The sequence below is a fragment of the Mustelus asterias genome, chromosome 2, assembly GCF_964213995.1.
Source record: "Mustelus asterias chromosome 2, sMusAst1.hap1.1, whole genome shotgun sequence".
NCBI classification, from domain to species: Eukaryota; Metazoa; Chordata; class Chondrichthyes; order Carcharhiniformes; family Triakidae; genus Mustelus; species Mustelus asterias.
Window position 1 is genome coordinate 34,755,957 of NC_135802.1, and position 19,509 is coordinate 34,775,465.

At 41.9% G+C, this 19,509-nt stretch overlaps 1 protein-coding gene across 4 annotated transcripts in view; it reads left to right on the top strand.

Annotated features, from left to right (window-relative positions):
• Window positions 1-19,509, top strand: part of pard3aa (par-3 family cell polarity regulator alpha, a) — an 847,887-nt gene that overhangs the window by 814,725 nt on the left and 13,653 nt on the right. The window lies entirely within an intron of this gene.

Consider the following 19,509-nt stretch of genomic DNA (forward strand, 5'->3'; position numbering starts at 1 on the left):
TATTTTAGAAGCTATTTGGAGTGTCCGCTCTTTTTATCATTCTACAATATATCAGAATTTTATAGCTGCTAAGAAAGTGAACACATTTATTTTTTAGAAGTTGGATGTGATTGAGAACTCAAAGGATTAATCGAGATCCTAAATCCAGATCCCAATGTCTGCATCCTTATGTTTGGTGGAAAAGCTGGAGAATGTTGATAATTGAAGTAGGAAACTTGGGAGCAGGAATAACTCTTGGGTTAAGTATGAAGAGAACTACTTGAAAAGAAAGACTGCACTTTGTTCACAGAAAAAGATGTATAATATTTTAACATTGATCCACAGCATCCAAGAAATTGGAAACTGTGACCTCGGAATAAAGGATGCGACCTTACACTCTAATGAATCGGAATGGCTGTGGAAATGTGACCAATTTATCTCGATTTTTGAATCATACCTCGTGGTGAAGCCTTTCTAGTGACCTGAACTCCAACAATGCCACAAATCATATCACTCATAACAGCTTATTATTAACCTCTTCATTTGGATTCTTTTGATTCTTGTTTAATAGGTTTAGAGAGGGAGGGAGGATTGGGTAAGCGGATTAAAGATATCGCATGTGCATCTCTGAAACATGCAGCTGTGTGATCGGATTGCCATGAAGCAGTAAACTATGGCCTTCTGAAAACCTGTGTGCTTATATCCCACTCTCTCTGTTGTCACATACTTGGTTACCTTCTGTGGGAGAGGCTTGCTGATGCTGATGTATGTCACTCAGTGGAGTGCCCTTCTATTGCAGGAGTGCTTCACAGGGGAGCATCTCAGCAGAGATCTGCACCTTCTAGTGCACAGGCAACGATCAATATAGAATAGTAATGATTTGTGGATTATGCAGTTCATCATCTATCTTGTCTCCACACATCCTGCACACAAACGCAAGATCTAGCAAACCAAGAATGTAGTTATAATTTATACAATTGCAAAACTTCTTCGGCAAAAATTATTCTCAGCACACATTACAGCGTCATTGATGCTTACTTTCTTTCAGATGCACAAAGAACCAAGCTGTAAATCATTCATATGTAAAGCATTACAGATGTGTAATAACTAACCATTACATTATTCTGGTCGTCATTACTATTTCTGGAGCGTAAAGTCAGCACTCAGTAACCTTGTATGTGCTTGTCAGGGTCAGTGCTTGTGAAAGGTATTTACAACTGTGTCTTTATTTTGTTCCTTGCTGTGTACTTTGAGAGGTAATTGCTCTGCCCTCAGAAGGTTATTATTGCAGTTTGCACCTTTGTGATAGTCATGATGAATCTGACAACAGGATGGCTCTGTGTGATCGCATTCTGACCCGGCACTAATGTATTTCTGTTGAATTTAAGGCATTTTCCTTTTTATTCACCTGGGTAAGTGAACTGAGAAATGTGGTCAAATCACACTGACATAGTCTTTCAGTACACTCGTAAACATGATGGTGTTAGATATTGATGGAGTTAGTAATAACTGAAGCCATCTTGTCAGTTGCGAGTTCTTAAACTAAATTAACATCAAAAGTTGTGAATCATTTGAAAAGGTTGCATCTTGAAAGGTATCTTATGTCCATGCTATATTTCATGGTTTTGAAATGAAATGATTGTTAATGGACTTAAATAAATTGCTGGAAGCCAACTTTTTCAGTGTTAATTTGTGGGATGTGGGCGATGCAGGTAAAGTTGTTTACGATTTACATAGATGATTTGGAATTGGGGACCAAGTGTAATGTATCAAAATTCGCAGATGACAAAGATGAGTGGCAGAGCAAAGTGTGCAGAGGACGCTGAAAGTCTGCAAAGGGATATAGATAGTCTAAGTGAGTGGGCAAGGGTCTGGCAGATGGAGTACAATGTTGGTAAATGTGAGGTCATCCATTTTGGTAGGAATAACAGCAAAATGGACTATTATTTAAATGGTAAACAATTGCAGCATGCTGCTGTGCAGAGGGACCTGGGTGTCCTTGTGCAAGAATCACAAGGAGTTGGTTTGCAGATGCAGCAGGTAATTAAGAAGGCAAATGGAATTTTGTCCTTCATTGCTAGAGGGATGGAGTTTAAAAACAGCGAGGTTATGTTGCCGCTGTGTAAGGTGCTGGTGAGGCCACACCTGGAGTACTGTGTACAGTTTTGGTCTCCTTACTTGAGAAAGGATATACTGGCACTGGAGCGGGTGCAGAGGAGATTCACTAGGTTGAGGGGGTTGGCTTATGAGGAGAGACTGAATAGACTGGGGCTATACTCATTGGAATTCAGAAGAATGAGGGGCGACCTTATAGAAACATATAAGATTATGAAGGGAATAGATAAGATAGAAGCAGGGAAGTTGTTTCCACTGGCAGATGAAACTAGAACTAGGGGGCATGGCCTCAAAATAAGGGGGAGCAGATTTAAGACTGAGTTGAGGAAGAACGTCTTCGCCCAAAGGGTTGTGAATCTGTGGAATTCCCTGCCCTGTGAAGGAGTTGAGGCTACCTCATTGAATGTTTTTAAGGCAAGGATAGATAAATTTTTGAACAATAAAGGAATTAAGGGTTATGATGAGCGGGTGGGTAAGTGGAGCTGAGACCACGAAAAGATCAGCCATGATCTTACTGAATGGCGGAGCAGGCTCGAGGGGCCAGATGGCCTACTCCTGCTCCTAGTTTTTATGTTCTAAGTGGTATTTAATTCCCAGCCCTCATTTTCCTGAGATGTTGCTGGGATGGGCCATTTTTTCTTGCTGTGAAGGTGCTTTCATAATGCTCTGAGGTATGGAGTTTCAGGATTTTGACCCAGGGATGATGGAGAAATTGCAAGATGTGGCCAAGTCAGGAAGATGTGTGACTTGAAGGGAATGTCACATGGGAATGGTTGGCTCCTCCTCCTTGAGATGGAGGTCTTGGGTTTTGGAGTTGCTGCCGAAGAAACCTCGAGGAGTAGCTACAGTACATCTTGTAGATAGTAGATATTGCAGATACAATTCATTGATTTGGAGGGGTAGATCTTTAGGATAGTGCAAGAGGTGTCAGTCAAACCTCTTTATTAGAAGAGTGGCAGGAATGTAGACCTGTGTACCATGCCAATGGGTTGAAGCAAACAGTATATGTTATGATCCATGTGATTTTGGGGCATAAAAACTACATTTTATATTGGAATGATGGCCCCTTTAAGAACTATGTTTCCCTGAAAGATGATTTCTTGTTTACAAAAAAAACTACTTTCAATAACTGATCCTGTGACCAAACTGCCTGGGAGATAAACACTCGCAAAGCAAAGGGTCAATCAGAAATTACTTATAAGGGGAAATAGATTGTGTATGTGGTTTGGTTTTCAAGCTGTTTAGAACAGGCGGCTGCAGCGAACATCTTCACAAGCAAAATTCAGTTGACTGTTCAGTCTGTTGGCTGAAAGGTTTTGAAAGGGTTGATCACTGAAGGACTCTACTAGCACTGACTTAGACGTCTGGGATTGCCAAAAAGAAAAAGGGGAGAATCCTGGAGTTAAGGAACACTGGAACCAGGAGAGTTCTGACCTGAGGTGGCTATGCTCCAGATGTTATCAATGTCTTGTTGAATTTGGAGCCTACAACAGTGGGATGGTTGGAGGATATTTGACAACCTTACTGGAAGTAAGTGGAAGGCCCAAGGAATCTCAACCCTTGTACGAATCCTTGAAACAGTGCTGATACTCTCCCCATCACTCTGTCCACTCTTCCGGTCGCCCTGCCCTCCCCATCGCTGCACTGTCAGCAGCTGGAAATTTGAGTTTCCTGCTGTTTCCAGCTCGTTCAGTCAGAGGCTTGGTTCTGTCGAAGCCCACCTCTGAATGGATAAGCAGCTTTCTGCACTCACTCACCTCTGTCTCTTACTCACGCGGACCTCATTTTGAGAAACCCTCGTTTAGAGTATAAGTAACTATGTTTGTGATACTTTTGATATCTTTAATGTAACTATTTAAAATAGTGTGGTTATTAATACTCATTTTTTTGAGTTTTGAGTCATAATTTATTTTCATTTAAACAATGACTTCATTCTTTCAGTAAATGTCTGGGTTTTCAGAATTAAAGAAAATAAGATGTTACTGCTCTCTACCAAGTTAGTAACACATGCATAGAGTGGCAGGGAAGTTGGATAACCAAATGGGGGAGAAAGGAATTGGAGGATATTTTGACAAAGTGAAAGAAGGTTTATGTGGAGCATAAACATCATCATAGAGCAGTAAGGCCAAATTTAGTGCTGTAAATTTTAGCTAACTCCATGAATCACGATTGGCTTGATGGTGATCAAGGCCATTGTGTTTGTTTTATATCTTGATAAGATCCCAGCAGATATTAATCATAGAATCCGCACAGTGCAGAAAGAAGCCATTCGGACCATCGCATCTGCACCGACCACAATCCCACCCAGGCCCTACTTCCATAAGCCCACGCATTTACCCCACCAATCCCCCTGACACTAGGGTCAATTTAGCTTGGCTAATCAACCTAACCCACACACCTTTTGGACAAGTCAGATCCCAGAGTGAAATCTGGCTTGATGGATCCTGACTTTTTAGAAACCATGGATGAAAGTTACCGAACAGATTCACAGGAGTCTGCTGAGGAACGTTTAATACAAAGAATAAAATATTTATTAAAATTGACTAAAAGGTTGGAAAGATCTCAATACAAACACAAGAAGACAATTCAAATTTCCACTATTCCTTTTCACCAGCAATATTTCTACAGACAAATCAGTGAACAATTACCACTAGCTTGCCAGGAGTGGCACAGCTGCAATTTTTTTCTTCTGGTGAATTTCTGTGCATTCACTCAATGCTTTTCACCCAAAAGCTACATTCTAAACTTACTGTTTCTTCACCCACAGAGCAAACAAATGAGTTCCTTAAACCCACTCTTTCAGTAGCACTTCTGCTAAACTAATCCTAGAATCCCTGCAGTGCAGAACGAGGCTATTCAGTCCATTGGGTCTGCACTGACTCTTTTACAGAGCATCCCACCCAGGCCCTATTCCTGTAACCCCACATATTTACCTGCTAATACCTCTAACCCACACATCTTAGGAAATCAAGGGGCAATTTAGCATGACCAGCCCACCGAATCTGCACATCTTTGGACTGTGAGGCAACTGGAGCACCCGGCGGTAACCCACACAGGCATGGGAAAAACGTGCAAATTCCACATAGACAGTCACCCAATGCTGGAATTGAACCTGGGTCCATGGTGCTGTGAGACAGCAGTGCTAATCACTGTGCTACCATGCCGCCCATAATCACTTTATTAGTTCTATAACTGTCTATTCTGTCAACCATTGCCCCTAATAGCTTTCTAGTCTTTTTTTATCGCAAAGCTTACAATTTCCATCCTACCTTTTCCCACTCGCTCTGTTTTCTTTCTCTCTCTCAATTCCTATCTTTTTTATTGTGTCTGTGTCCCTGGACCACTGTCTCTGGGCAACAGTAAAGTTACTTTCTACTTTGTGTTGTTTTCCCCGTAATCAGGACACTTTTAGCCCTTTTTCACCAACCGCTGTAGCTTCAGGGGTTGTAAAACCTCATTAAAAATGTATATATGCAAACAAGTCCAAAATACCTGACCTTTCAGTCAAGAGTGTATCCAGACTCCCAGGCACCAAGACTCACAAACATCCTAAACGTAACTGAAACTTAATTTCTATAATATATATTCAACTTAAAAACTTAAACAATGTCCATAAAAATCATTGCACATTTTGTTTGTCTTTGGGGAATAGTAAGGAGATGTTGGAAAGATTAGCAGGTTGATTATCAACCTTTTGGACTATGCTATCAAAGTTTCTTCTGTGGGCAACAAGTCCTGGAATGTGACTTTTTGATTTGATTTGATTTATTGATTTGATTTATTATTGTCACATGTATTAGTTTACAGTAAAAAGTATTGTTTCTTGTGTGCTATACAGACAAGGCATACTGTTCATAGAGAAGGAAAGGAAAAAGTGCAGAATGTAGTGTTACAGTCATAGCTAAGGTGTAGAGAAAGATCAACTTAGTGCGAGGTAGGTCCATTCAAAAGTCTGATGGCAGCAGAGAAGAAGCTGTTCTTGAGTCAGTTGGTACGTGACCTCAGACATCTATATATTTTTTCTGACGAAGAAGGTGGAAGAGAGTATGTCCGGGTGCGTGGGCTCTTTGATTATGCTGGCTGCTATTCCGAGGCAGGGGGAAGTATAGACAGTGTCAATGGGTAGAAGGCTGGTTTGTGTGATGGACTGGGCTCCATTCCCAACCCTTTGTAGTTTCTTGCGGTTTTGGGCATTGCAGGAGCCGTACCAAGCTATGATACAATCAGAAAGAATACTTTCTTTGGTGCATCTGTAAACGTTAGTGAGAGCCGTAGCGGACATGCCAAATTTCCTTAGTGACTTTAACCTGGAGCTTCTGGCTGAGAGACGACCAGCTGAGCTACAGCAACTCTGATGTCATGTCATAGGGTACATACTGAAGTGATTATAAACTTCTGTTAATGGCCTGCAGCATCTCATGGATGTCCAGATTTAAGATGATTCAGTGGTATTGATACTTTGCTGCCGACACCTGCTCAAGATTGCATAGGGCAGCAGTGTTGATTTGTTCGCAATGATAAATTGCAGTTTGGCTTCTATGTATGTACAGCTGAGAGATAAGTGCAGCTGAGGGCCCATTCAGTCCATCAATCTCTTCCCTTTAGAGATACCTGACTCCCCAACTGTTGCATCCAACTTCTATTTTGAAAGTGACCAAGTTTTTGCCGGCAGTGGGTTACCTGGAAGACCACTTTGCTCAGGCGATAGATATGCTTCTGGACTGAAGTCCATGCCCTTGGGTTTTTCCATCCTATATAGCCTTGTCCTGCCGACAGTGTTTTTCCTATAAGAGTGCTCCAATTGTTATTAACTTTAATTCTGCTTTGTATTATATAGAACCACAGAATCCCTACAATGCAGAAAGAAGCCATCCGGTCCATCGAGTCTGCACCCACTCTCCAAAAGAGCAGCCTCCCCTGCCCTATCCTCGTAACTCTGTGCATTTACCATGGCTAACCTACACATCTTTTGAACCCGAGTCCCTGTGCATATCTCTACTTAAGTCCCTCTTATGTTCTCGATCTTATGCCTGGTGAGATTTTTTTTAACCCAATCTTCAAAACTTATCGTTGATTCTGACTGGATTGACTCCCCGTGCCCTTCTCTGCGATCGTGCTGGGGTTCAAATGTTTCACTTTTGTGTTGATGATCAAACATAATCTTCAACATAGCAGCATGAGCAGAGATCTATATAATTTCATCATGATGGTCTCAAGCTCCAATCTGTTAACTTTATTGATTGATGGTTTGCAATGAGTGATGAATCTGTTATTACTTCCAGATCTCTTTCCCCCCACCCCCAGCTCTTGTGCTTCCCATTCTTTCTTCCAATGCACAATATATGAATTTAATTTGCTGTAGCTGCGCCTCATGAAACACTACTGCTTTGGATCATCAGAGAATTTAACATATTGTTCTGAATCCGAATCATTCATGCGCATAAGGAGCAGTGGGTGTCCCAGGCCGACCGCCACAGCTCTTCACTCAGTACATTTCCCCCAACCTGACATCGCTGAAGAGAACAAGATGATTTCTCCCTTCCAGCTCATTACTTACCCACGATGTGTGGCCGCCCTTCTCTTGTCAGGGAGAGCACTTTGCCCCTCCTGGGAGAGACTGGTTGAGATCAGGAGCTCACCTTGTGAGCAATTTAATGTGCAAAGTTGGATATTGCCACTGTGTGCTGCGGCCTGGCAGTACAGCAGCCCACTGAGCCAACATGCTGTTTCAATGACTGAGAATTTGCTTTCACATGTAATTAATATCTACTATTCAACCTTCTTCCATCATAAACAATTTTTCAGAACTACAGATTACGCTGAAGAACAACAATTTAATATTGCCTTTGGAGCAAATGTCTGATTAGATGTTTCATTTGCTGTCTAAAATTGTTTTCAACGTAAATTAACATGTCAAGCTATTATACTGCATTGAGTACACCACATTAGATCCCAGACCATTCATGTCTGGAATATTTAAGTCAAAACAAAGAATTTGGTTAGTAAGAGAAAGCTCTAACTACAAAAATGTGGCTGGGAGAGATTTTGTAATATTCGATCTCTTTAAGCTGCACTAATTACATTTATAAATTTATGATGGGGCAGGTTTTGCGAGATGCTGCTTGCTGTCAAAGTGGGTCTTGTAAATACTGATAAGACCTTCTTCAGTCTAAGCTGTACCATTAGTCAGATGCTAAAAGCGCTTTTAAAATTAAATTGCAGCATTGTCCTTTTAAAAATTACTTTAGGAAAGCTTTTATATTGGTCGTCTTTGATCTGTAGGTTAATGCTGCATTTGTCTAAAAATGGTTTAGACTTTGATAAATATTTAATTCACGTTGCCTGCATTTACAGTTTTCTGATATTGGATTAATTTGCACTGCTTATAAAGGGATTAAATCATTGTATCTGTTTGCACTCGACTTAGAGTTGCTTCTTTGTGTGATGTAGTTTGTGTGGCTATTGTCACCAGTTTACCATGAATAGTTAGGAAGACTGTTCTAGTGAAAGTAGCATCTGCTGTTGATCAGTAGGTAAGCAGATGTGCACAAGAGGCATTTTTATATTTTGCATAAAAGCAATTGGGAGCAAGCACTGATCAGCGCTTTGAAGGGTACTGCTGTTTAAAATGTTCAAACTGAACGCATATCGAAGGAATATAGGAGGTAGAGAGAAAAGGTTGTTTGATTTGTTTTCCTGTGAAGCGTTAAAATGCATTTTAATGCCCTGTGAGCACACAGTTAGAGGCAATTCCAAACAGGCTGGAGACTGGCCACGTAAGCACTGGGGAGGTGTGTAATCTCACATTCCAGTAGGTAACCGTGGAATTAATTTTCCTTGAATAAAGATTTTACTACACTCTTGCCTTTTGTAATTAACCCTTTGAGGTTTGTGTAATATTTTGCCAAATCTAAAAGGTCAAATGTTGAATCTGAAACAAAGGTAGCAATTGATGTCACTGTTTACCCTATCTTTATGCATCCTATTAACAATAAACATCCTTCCTTCTTAATACTGGGTTTATTTATTTAAATTGTTGGTCAAAATGTAAGATGGTTAGATTGGAATTCGTACAATATGAAATTGTCGCTTGGTAGTATAGAACTTGAGCATTGCTGAAAAAAGAGACATGCACTTTTCAGAGCAGGTGCAAGAATGCCAAATTTCAAAGGGAACAATAATTTGTACTGCATGAGAAAAGGGGTATTGAGTTGGTTACCAAGATGTATACAAGGACCTGTCCTCTGCAGGCAAAATGACAATATCCCGATATTGCATCTTTTTTGATTAAGGCAAAGCATGGGGGATAATAGTTCCCTGGTTCATTCACCATGGCCGTCTCCTGACCAATCTCAGCCAATTTGCTAACCAATCAACACCGCTTTCCTTGTGCAGTAAAAATTGTTGTTTGAAATTTGGCATTCTTGCGTCGGTCCTGATCAGTGCAAGACAAAATCTTTGACAATATCTCATTTTCAGCAATATTAAAATGGAATTGGGCATGTCAGATAAACTTAATTGCGTTTCCCAAGCATCATGAATAAATAAATCTGCCCCTCCTTTGGTCACCAACCATTATCAGAGTATAGCCAACAATAATCTGCTGCTAAACTTCATTTTTTTAAAGTCAGGAATTTATGTCCTGTCTTTTGCAATTAACTAATTAAAAAGAGCAACCACAATTCCAACAGGGTGAGTAGTCTCCTCTTCCTGTTTTACAGTATTTTTCTGCTCTTGTCCGAATGTCATTCCATCCGAGCTGAATAGTTATTGTAGAGTTGAGGACACTTGAGATGCATAGCATCAGTGAAGAAAATAGTTGGTCAGCAGTTTGGTGTGAACTTCATTGTGAGTCTGGTGAACAGTTCTACCCAAAATGTTAACCTTGATTTTTTTTCCATAATTCTGACTCGCTTGCTTGTTTCTTTTTTTTAATGTATTTATAGAACAGCTCTGGGATAATAATAGCAACATAAAAGGGAATCCTGAAACATTTATTTTGCACCTGAATGCCATTAGAAGGTTAAGACTGTTACTGCATTGACCCCCACATTAATCATGGGATTTGTGTGGGAATTAAACTTTTGTGAAGGACTAGGAAATGGTGAGGGGTAGCAGTGAGAAAGTGGGATTACAGAGGTTAAATTATAGCCTCACTCCAAGACTCAACACTTTAATCCAAGACGACATTTCAGTGCAGTGCTAAGTGAGTGCTGCATCGTTGGAGATGCCTCCAAAATCAGACAGTCATTCAGTTATCTTCTGATTTCTAATTTCTCTTTTTGCCCATCAATCCGCAGAGTTCTACTTGCCATTCACTTCATTGCAAAGCAGCATTGAATCCAAGTGACTTTTCTAGATCTTTTGTACTTTCAAGATTCACTTATTCAGAAGCCAGAGCATGTCTGCAATGATAAGCAGCCCACTCAAATGGAGAACAAAACCAGCTAAAGACTAGGAAATGGTGTCCTGTAAAACTGAGTCAGCAGTGGCTCTGCAGAGACTGGCTTCACATTGTGTAGTAAATACTATTTACTGAGTTATGTTTGCTGTTAATAACGGATAGATATTTGACTGATGTGCCTGCAATTTACCCAAGAGTAACCCATTTATGAGGGAAGGGAGGAAATTGCGGGTCCCCTAGCAGAGATATTTGAATCATCAACAACCACAGGTGAGGTGCCTGAAGAGGAGGGTCGCAAATGCTATGCCTTTGTTTAAGAAGAGCTGCAGGGAAAAGATTTGATTTGATTTGTTATTGTCACATGTATTAGCATACAGTGAAAAATATTGTTTCATGCATGCTATACAGACAAAGCATACCGTTCATAGAGAAAGAAACAAGAGAATGCGGAATTTAGTGTTGCAGTGATAACTAGGGTGGAGAGAAAGATCAATTTAATGCAAGGTAGGTCCATTTAAAAGTCTGACGCCAGCAGGGAAGAAGCTGTTCTTGAGTTGGTTGGTACGTGACCTCAGACTTTTGTATCTTTTTCCCAATGGAAGAAAGTGGAAGAGAGCACGTTCGCGGTGCGTGGGGTCCTTAATTATGCTGGCTGCTTTGCCGAGGCAGCAGGAAATGTAGACAGAGTCAATGGATGGGAGGCTGGTTTGTGTGATGGATTAGGCTACATTCATGACCTTTTGTAGTTTCTTGCGGTCTTGGGCAGAGCAGGAGTCCTACCAAGCTGTGATGCAACCAGAAAGAATGCTTTCTATGGTGCATCTGTAAAAGTTGGTGAGAGTCGTAGCTGACGTGCCAAATTTCCTTAGTCTTCTGAGAAAGTAGAGGCATTGGTGGGCTTTCTTAACTATAATTAACTTAACTAAAAACCTGGGAACTACAGGTCGGTGAACCTACCGTCTGTAGTGAATAAGTTGTTAGAAGGTCTGAGAGACAGGATCTACAGGCATTTAGAGAGGCAAGGACTGATTAGAAAAAAGAAAAAGATAAATAGAAAGAATGCAGAAAAGAGTAATTAGGATGCTACTGGGACTTGATGGTTTGAGTTATAAGGAGGGGCTGGATAGACTGGGGCCCTTTTTCCCTGGAGCGTAGGAGGCTTAAGGGTGATCTTATAGAGGTCTATAAAATAATGAGGGCCATGGATAACGTAGATAGTCAACATCTTTTTCCAAAGGTAGGGGAGTCTAAAACTAGAGGGCATAGGTTTAAGGTGAAAGGGGAGAGATACAAAAGGGTCCAGAGGGGCAATATTTTTGCACAGAGGGTGGTGAGTGTCTGGAACGAGATGCCAGAGTTAGCAGTAGAGGCAGGTACAATTTTGTTTTTTCAAAAGCATTTAGACAATTACATGGGTAAGATTGATATAGAAGGATATGGGCCAAATGCAGGCAATTGGGACTAGCTTAGTGGTAAAAACTGGGCGGCATGGACAAGTTGGGCTGAAGGGCCTGTTTCCATGCTGTAAACTTCTATGACTGTAATGTATTATCCTATGATTGCATGTTCTGGGATAAAGAATGAGGTGATAATGTTTAGCTGCTACTTGACCGATAGTCCTCTGATAGTACAGAACCTGAGTATAGATGAAAAAAGAGGCATGTTGAAGATTTTGGTCTTGCACTCATCAGTATACATAGAAATTAGAAGCAGGAGTAGGCCATCGAATTCAATATTCTGATCCCTCCTTTCCCCCAAATCCCTTGATCCTATTAGTCCCAAGAGCTATATCTAATTTCTTCTTGAAATCACATAACATTTTGGCCTCAACTACATTCCACGCATTCATCACCCTCTGGGTGAAGAAATTTCTCCTCACCTCAGTTCGAAAAGGTTTACCCCTTATCCTCAAACTATGAGCCCTAGTTCTGGACTTCCCCCACCATTGGGAACATTCTTTCTGAATCTACCCTGTCTAACCCTGTCAGAATTTAATAAGTTTCTATGTGATCCCCTCTCACTCTTCTAAACTCCAATGAATATAAACCTAACCGACTTAGTCTCTCCTCATATGACAGACCTGCCATCCCAGGAATCAGCCTGGTAAACCTTCGCTGTACTCCCCCTATAGCAAGGACATCCTTCCTCAGATAAGGACACCAAAACTGCACACAATACTCCAGATGTGGTCTCACCAATGCCCTATACAATGATAGCAAAACATCCCTATCCCTATACTCGAATCCTATTACTATGAAGGCCAACATACCATTTGACTTCTGTACTGCCTGCTGTACCTGCGTGCTTACTTTCAGCGACTGATGCACGAGGACTCCAAGGTCTCGTTGAGTCTCCACCTCTCTCAATTTATACGCATTTGAGTAATAATCTATCTTCCTATTGTTGCTACCAAAGTGGATAATCTCACATTTACTTCACAAGAATACCAATGTAAGGAGAAAACAACAATTTATATTATATGTGGAGAGATTGTTGGTTGTTGGCAAGTGGACGCTGATAGAATAAATAACAAAGAAAATTACAACACAGGAACAGGCTCTTTGGCCCTCCAAGCCTGCACTGACCATGCTGCCCGACTTAACTAAAACCCTCTCCCCTTCTGGGGGCTATATCCCTCTATTCCCATCCTATTCATGTACTTGTCAAGACGCCCCTCAAAAGTCACTACCGTATCCGCATCCACTACCTCCCCAGCAACGAGTTCCAGGCACCCACCACTCTCTGTGTAAAAAATCTGCCTCGTACATCTCCTTTAAACCTTGCCCCTCACACCTTAAACCTGTGCTCCCTAGTAATTGACTGGGAAAAAGCTTGTGACTATCCACTCTGTCCATACCTCTCATAATCTTGTAAACTTCTATCAGGTCGCCTCTCAACCTCCGTCGCTCCAGTGAGAACAAACCAAGTTTCTCCAATCTCTCCTCATAGCTAATGCCCCCCATACCAGGCAACATCCTGGTAAATCTTTTCTGTACCCTCTCCAAAGCCTCCATATTCTTCTGGTAGTGTGGCGACCAGAATTGAACACTATATTCCAAGTGCAACCTAACTAAGGTTCTATAAAGCTGCAACATGACTTGCCATAGGTAGAGTCATTACCATGGAAAATTAACCAGTTGATGTTGACTAACAGTTAACAGCCAAGAAATGTTTGAAATTTTAACCAAGCAGCTTGACCCTGATTGGCCAAGGCATTGCTGTGAGGGATGAATCAGCAAATGGCTGTTACTTATTTTGTTTAGCTGAAACAGGCACAATTTGTGTACACATTCTTTCTGTCTGCAAAGAACAGGGCCCTGTGTATTATTATATGTAGCTTTCAGTGCACGCAAATGCTCCACACAGCGAGCCCAACTGACTATCTTAAATTGGTTCTCAGCATAATTCTTAGCACAGTGAGGATTATTTAGCAAATGTTGTCCAGTCGCGGAATTGTGTTTAATGTTGGACACCGTACTTTGAGTTTTGCAAGCATGGGTTGGTTGGGTACAGTCTGTATCTTGCCCATTGTGAACAGTGCCTGGGACATGCTGTTTGGTACGATCCACCAGTCATTGGGATCTGTGCAGCCCACATAACCCAGCATCACACTGGCACTGAATTTCATATGCCACAATACTTGTTTGTGTGACAGGCAAAGCGTATTTTGGCTTAATGGCAGCATCCTATTTGAGGCAAGTACCACTTGTGTTGTTACTGCACCTGTTGCTCAGATGTTTGAGAAATCTTGGCCCTTCCAGGGTAATCTGAGCTAGACTGGACAGGATCAAAAATGATGGCCTCACAGTATTTTTCCACTTGTATTGGTGTTCTTGTGATTGTCCTGATGAGTACTTGACCTATCTTAAAACGTTTTCAAGGCTTTGTACATTGAAATTTGGAATGTTGATAACTTTCTGAAAAAGCTTTTAACCTATTTATAGAAAATATAGAGATAATTTCCTGATCTCTTCAGGTGCTGTTTTGCAACTTGGAGGGTAGAATCCATGTAGATTTTAGCAATTTACATCAGTAAAAAGTTTTCAGATGAAGGTAAGGAACATATGTGAGAATGTGAAAATTCCAAACTACTTTGTACCCATAGTCCATTATCTTCATTCCACATATTGGTTTCTCAAAGGTCTTTATAATTGGTCTTTATTTCCTTATGCGTTGCCATGGTCTGGTCAGATAGAGTTCCAGGAGAACGTCTGAGATTTGTGCAATGTTGAAGGAGGAAACAACTTTTAAGATGTTACTGCAGGCCGTCAGAATGATTTGTACTGTAAACCACCTTTCACAGCCACCTGATGTCCAGCCAGTGAAGTACTTTTTAAGGCCCATCAACTCTTTGCTCCTCCATGCTGAGCCAGTATGACTCAGTATGTAGACAGGCCAACTAGAGGTGAGGCTATATTGGATCTGGTGCTGGGAAATGAGCCAGACCAGGTGCTAGACTTGGAAGTTGGTGTGCATTTTGGTGATAGTGACCACAATTCGGTTACGTTCACCTTAGTGATGGAAAGGGATAGGCATGAACCTCGGGCCAGTGGTTTTAGCTGGGGGAAGGGTAATTATGAGGCTATTAGGAGAGAATTAGGAAACATAGGTTGGACTAGGAGATTACAGGGACTGGGAACGTCCGACATGTGGAGTTTTTTCAAGGAGCAGCTACTGCGAGTCTGTGATAGGTATGTCCCTGTCAGGCAAGGAGGAATTGGTAGGGCTAGGGAACCGTGGTGCACCAAAAAAGTTTCTTTGTTGGTTAAAAAGAAAAAGGAGGCTTATGTTCGGATGAGACGTGAGCACTCGGGTAGTGCACTAGAAAGCTTTAGATTGGCTAAGAGGGAGTTGAAGAGCGAGCTTAGAAGGGCTAAAAGGGGACATGAGAAGACTTTGGCGGATAGGGTTAAAGAGAATCCTAAGGCGTTCTATAGGTATGTCAAGAACAGAAGGTTGGTTAGGGCAAGTTTAGGGCCAGTTATAGATGGCAGAGGGAAGTTATGTGTGGAACCGGAGGAGATTGGTGAAGCATTGAACCAATATTTCTCTTCGGTGTTCACGCAAGGGGACATGAATATAGCTGAGGAGGACACTGGGTTGCAAGGGAGTAGAATAGACAGTATTACAGTTGATAAGGAGGATGTGCAGGATATTCTGGAGGGTCTGAAAATAGATAAATCCCCTGGTCCGGATGGAATTTATCCAAGGATTCTCTGGGAGGCAAGAGAAGTGATTGCAGAGCCTCTGGCTCTGATCTTCAGGTCGTCGTTGGCCTCTGGTATAGTACCAGAAGATTGGAGGTTAGCGAATGTTGTCCCATTGTTTAAGAAGGGGAACTGAGACTTCCCCGGGAATTATAGACCGGTGAGTCTCACTTCTGTTGTCGGCAAGATGTTGGAAAAAATTATAAGGGATAGGATTTATAGTTATTTGGAGAGTAATGAATTGATAGGTGATAGTCAGCATGGTTTTGTGGCAGGTAGGTCGTGCCTTACTAACCTTATTGAGTTTTTTGAGAAAGTGACCAAGGAGGTGGATGGGGGCAAGGCAGTGGACGTGGTATATATGGATTTTAGTAAGGCGTTTGATAAGGTTCACCATGGTAGGCTTCTGCAGAAAATGCAGATGTATGGGATTGGGGGTGATCTAGGAAATTGGATCAGGAATTGGCTAGCGGATAGGAAACAGAGGGTGGTGGTTGATAGTAAATATTCATCATGGAGTGCGGTTACAAGTGGTGTACCTCAGGGATCTGTTTTGGGGCCACTGCTGTTTGTAATATTTATTAATGATCTGGATGAGGGTATAGTTGGGTGGATTAGCAAATTTGCTGATGACACCAAAGTCGGTGGTGTGGTAGACAGTGAGGAAGGGTGTCGTAGTTTGCAGGAAGACTTAGACAGGTTGCAAAGTTGGGCCGAGAGGTGGCGGATGGAGTTTAATGCGGAGAAGTGTGAGGTAATTCACTTTGGTAGGAATAACAGATGTGTTGAGTATAGGGCTAACGGGAGGACTTTGAATAGTGTGGAGGAGCAGAGGGATCTAGGTGTATGTGTGCATAGATCCCTGAAAGTTGGGAATCAAGTAGATAAGGTTGTTAAGAAGGCATATGGTGTCTTGGCGTTTATTGGTAGGGGGATTGAATTTAGGAGTCGTAGCGTTATGTTGCAACTGTACACAACTCTGGTGCGGCCGCACTTGGAGTACTGTGTGCAGTTCTGGTCCCCACATTACAGGAAGGATGTGGAGGCTTTGGAGAGGGTGCAGAGGAGGTTTACCAGGATGTTGCCTGGTATGGAGGGGAGATCCTATGAGGAGAGGCTGAGGGATTTGGGATTGTTTTCGCTGGAAAGGCGGCGGCTAAGAGGGGATCTTATTGAAACATATAAGATGATTAGAGGTTTAGATAGGGTGGATAGTGATAGCCTTTTTCCTCTGATGGAGAAATCCAGCACGAGGGGGCATGGCTTTAAATTGAGGGGGGGTAGTTATAGAACCGATGTCAGGGGTAGGTTCTTTACCCAGAGGGTGGTGAGGGATTGGAATGCCCTGCCAGCATCAGTAGTAAATGCGCCTAGTTTGGGGGCGTTTAAGAGATCCGTAGATAGGTTCATGGACGAAAAGAAATTGGTTTAGGTTGGAGGGTCACAGTTTTTTTTTTAACTGGTCGGTGCAACATCGTGGGCCGAAGGGCCTGTTCTGCGCTGTAATGTTCTATGTTCTATGTTCTATCTGTCCTAAACACTGTAGGATGCATCGTCTCCGTACCTTTCAGCAATTTCTCTTTTCCAAGCCGCAGTCTTTTTCTTTTTTGAAGAAAATATGAACTTTTCTTCAACAGCATTTTTTAACTTATTTCGTGATGACGGGAATACTCAACCAGAAAAGTTGGTATCAGGGAACCTAACCCTTTGAATGCACAGATCATTGCCTCTACCTCTCAACTTACTTTCCTGCCAAGTGCCTGTCCATCTCCCTCTTAAAATTACCAATGTTATCATTTTGTATAGCTTCCCTGGGCAGTCCATTCCAAACATTCATCAGTTAAATCGTTAGAACTGATCTGTCCATTCATACCCCTCACTGTCATTCTCAGAGCTATGATGGACAGTTTCTCAGAGCGAAACTTGGCAGTGTTCTTAACAACCTGAAATACTTCAGTAAGGTCACAACTCACCAGAATTTGCAGTTGCTTACATTTGTGCCCTCTTGCCACCATCTTGTTGACCAGTGAAACCTATGATTAGCAGCATAACCCTTCCATGTAAACTTTTGTTCCACCAGCTCTGTTTGGAATCATCCATAATTCTGTCATTCTCTTGCTTTAAAAAAATTGTAAAACCTTTTTCTTTGAATTTCCTAAACGTTGAAGCTGTATTCTTATCGTATCTAAATCCTGTCCCTGACAGAAAATATTCCCCGATCCCATTTTCTTAAACACCCACATAAAGCTTCCAACAGCTTAGCCTCCAAAAGCCAATCTTTCTTCCTGTTCAGTTATCTTTAACACATTGCTGCAACATTCTCATTTCTTCTACCAATCTCTTTCTATTGTACATATCTGTACTGAATTGTGCCAGAAGTTTTATCTATTGACTTCGCCGGTCCATAACCCCCTGAAATGATCTCATTGATTAGTGGCAATGTGTTGCAGATCATTTGAAGATAATTTTGCTGTGGTAACATACACGTTTGCATTCATGTATTCGAGAAGTGTTGTTGCAATTGTATAGGCTGTTGGTGAGACCACATCTGGGGTGTGTCCAGTTTTGGCCTCTTTACTGGAGGAAGGATGTGGTGACATTGGAGGCACTTCAGAGGAGGTTCATCGGAGTGATTCCGGGGTTGAAGAGGTTGACGTATGAGGAGAGATTAAACAGATTAAACTCGCTGGAGTTTAGAAGGATCAGAGGGGACCTGATTGAGGTATATAAAATTTTAAAAAGGATTAATAAAGTAAATGTAGACCAGATGTTTCTTCTTATGGGGCAATCTAGAACAAGAGGTCACAGGTATAGGTTATGAGGTGATAGATTTAAAACTGAGATGAGGAGGAACTACTTCTTGCAGAGGATGGTGAATTTATGGAAATCGCTGCCCCATAGCACAGTGGAGCCTGCATTGTTGAATGGTTTCATGAGAGAGTCAAACATATTTCTAATAAAAAAATGGAAAGAAGGATATGGGGAACAGGTGGGGAGGTGGATTTGAGACCAGGGAGAGATCAGCCGTGATCTGATTCATAGAAACCCTACAGTGCAGAAGGAGGCCATTCGGCCCATCGAGTCTGCACCAACCACAATCCCACCCAGGCCATATCCCTACATATTTTACCCACTAATCCCTCTAACCTACGCATCTCAGGACACTAAGGGGCAATTTTAGCATGGCCAATCAACCTAACCCGCACATCTTTGGACTGTGGGAGGAAACCGGAGCACCCGGAGGAAACCCACGCAGACACGAGGAGAATGTGCAAACTCCACACAGACAGTGACCCGAGCCGGGAATCGAACCCAGGACCCTGGAGCTGTGAAGCAGCAGTGCTAACCACTGCGCTACCGTGCCGCAGAGCAGGCTCCAAAGGCTGAATTTGCCTACTTCTACTCCTAATTCCTAAGTTGTTGTCTGGAACTCTGGATAAGGAAGGGTAGCATTTCCAACTTTCTCTCTATCATATGGATGACCAAGAATCTCTCTCACTCTTACCACTCGCCATATGTGCAGCGAAAGGATTTGCAATTTGGTACTCGCCCTGTTTGGCTGTTTTATGAATGCACTTTCCTTAGCCATCTCCTGGATGGAACTCAAACCTGGAGCTTCTGGCTCAGAGATGGAGATACTACCCATGGACTAATCGATTAGTATTATTGACCAATTGTATCCTATTTATTGTAATTCTTAAAACAAAAATTAATTGCTGCAATTTTGAAAGTATACTTGCTGCCTGTTGGGCCACTGGCATGGGAAACCACCAGCCTGAAGGGGATCATGTGGAACATTGGATA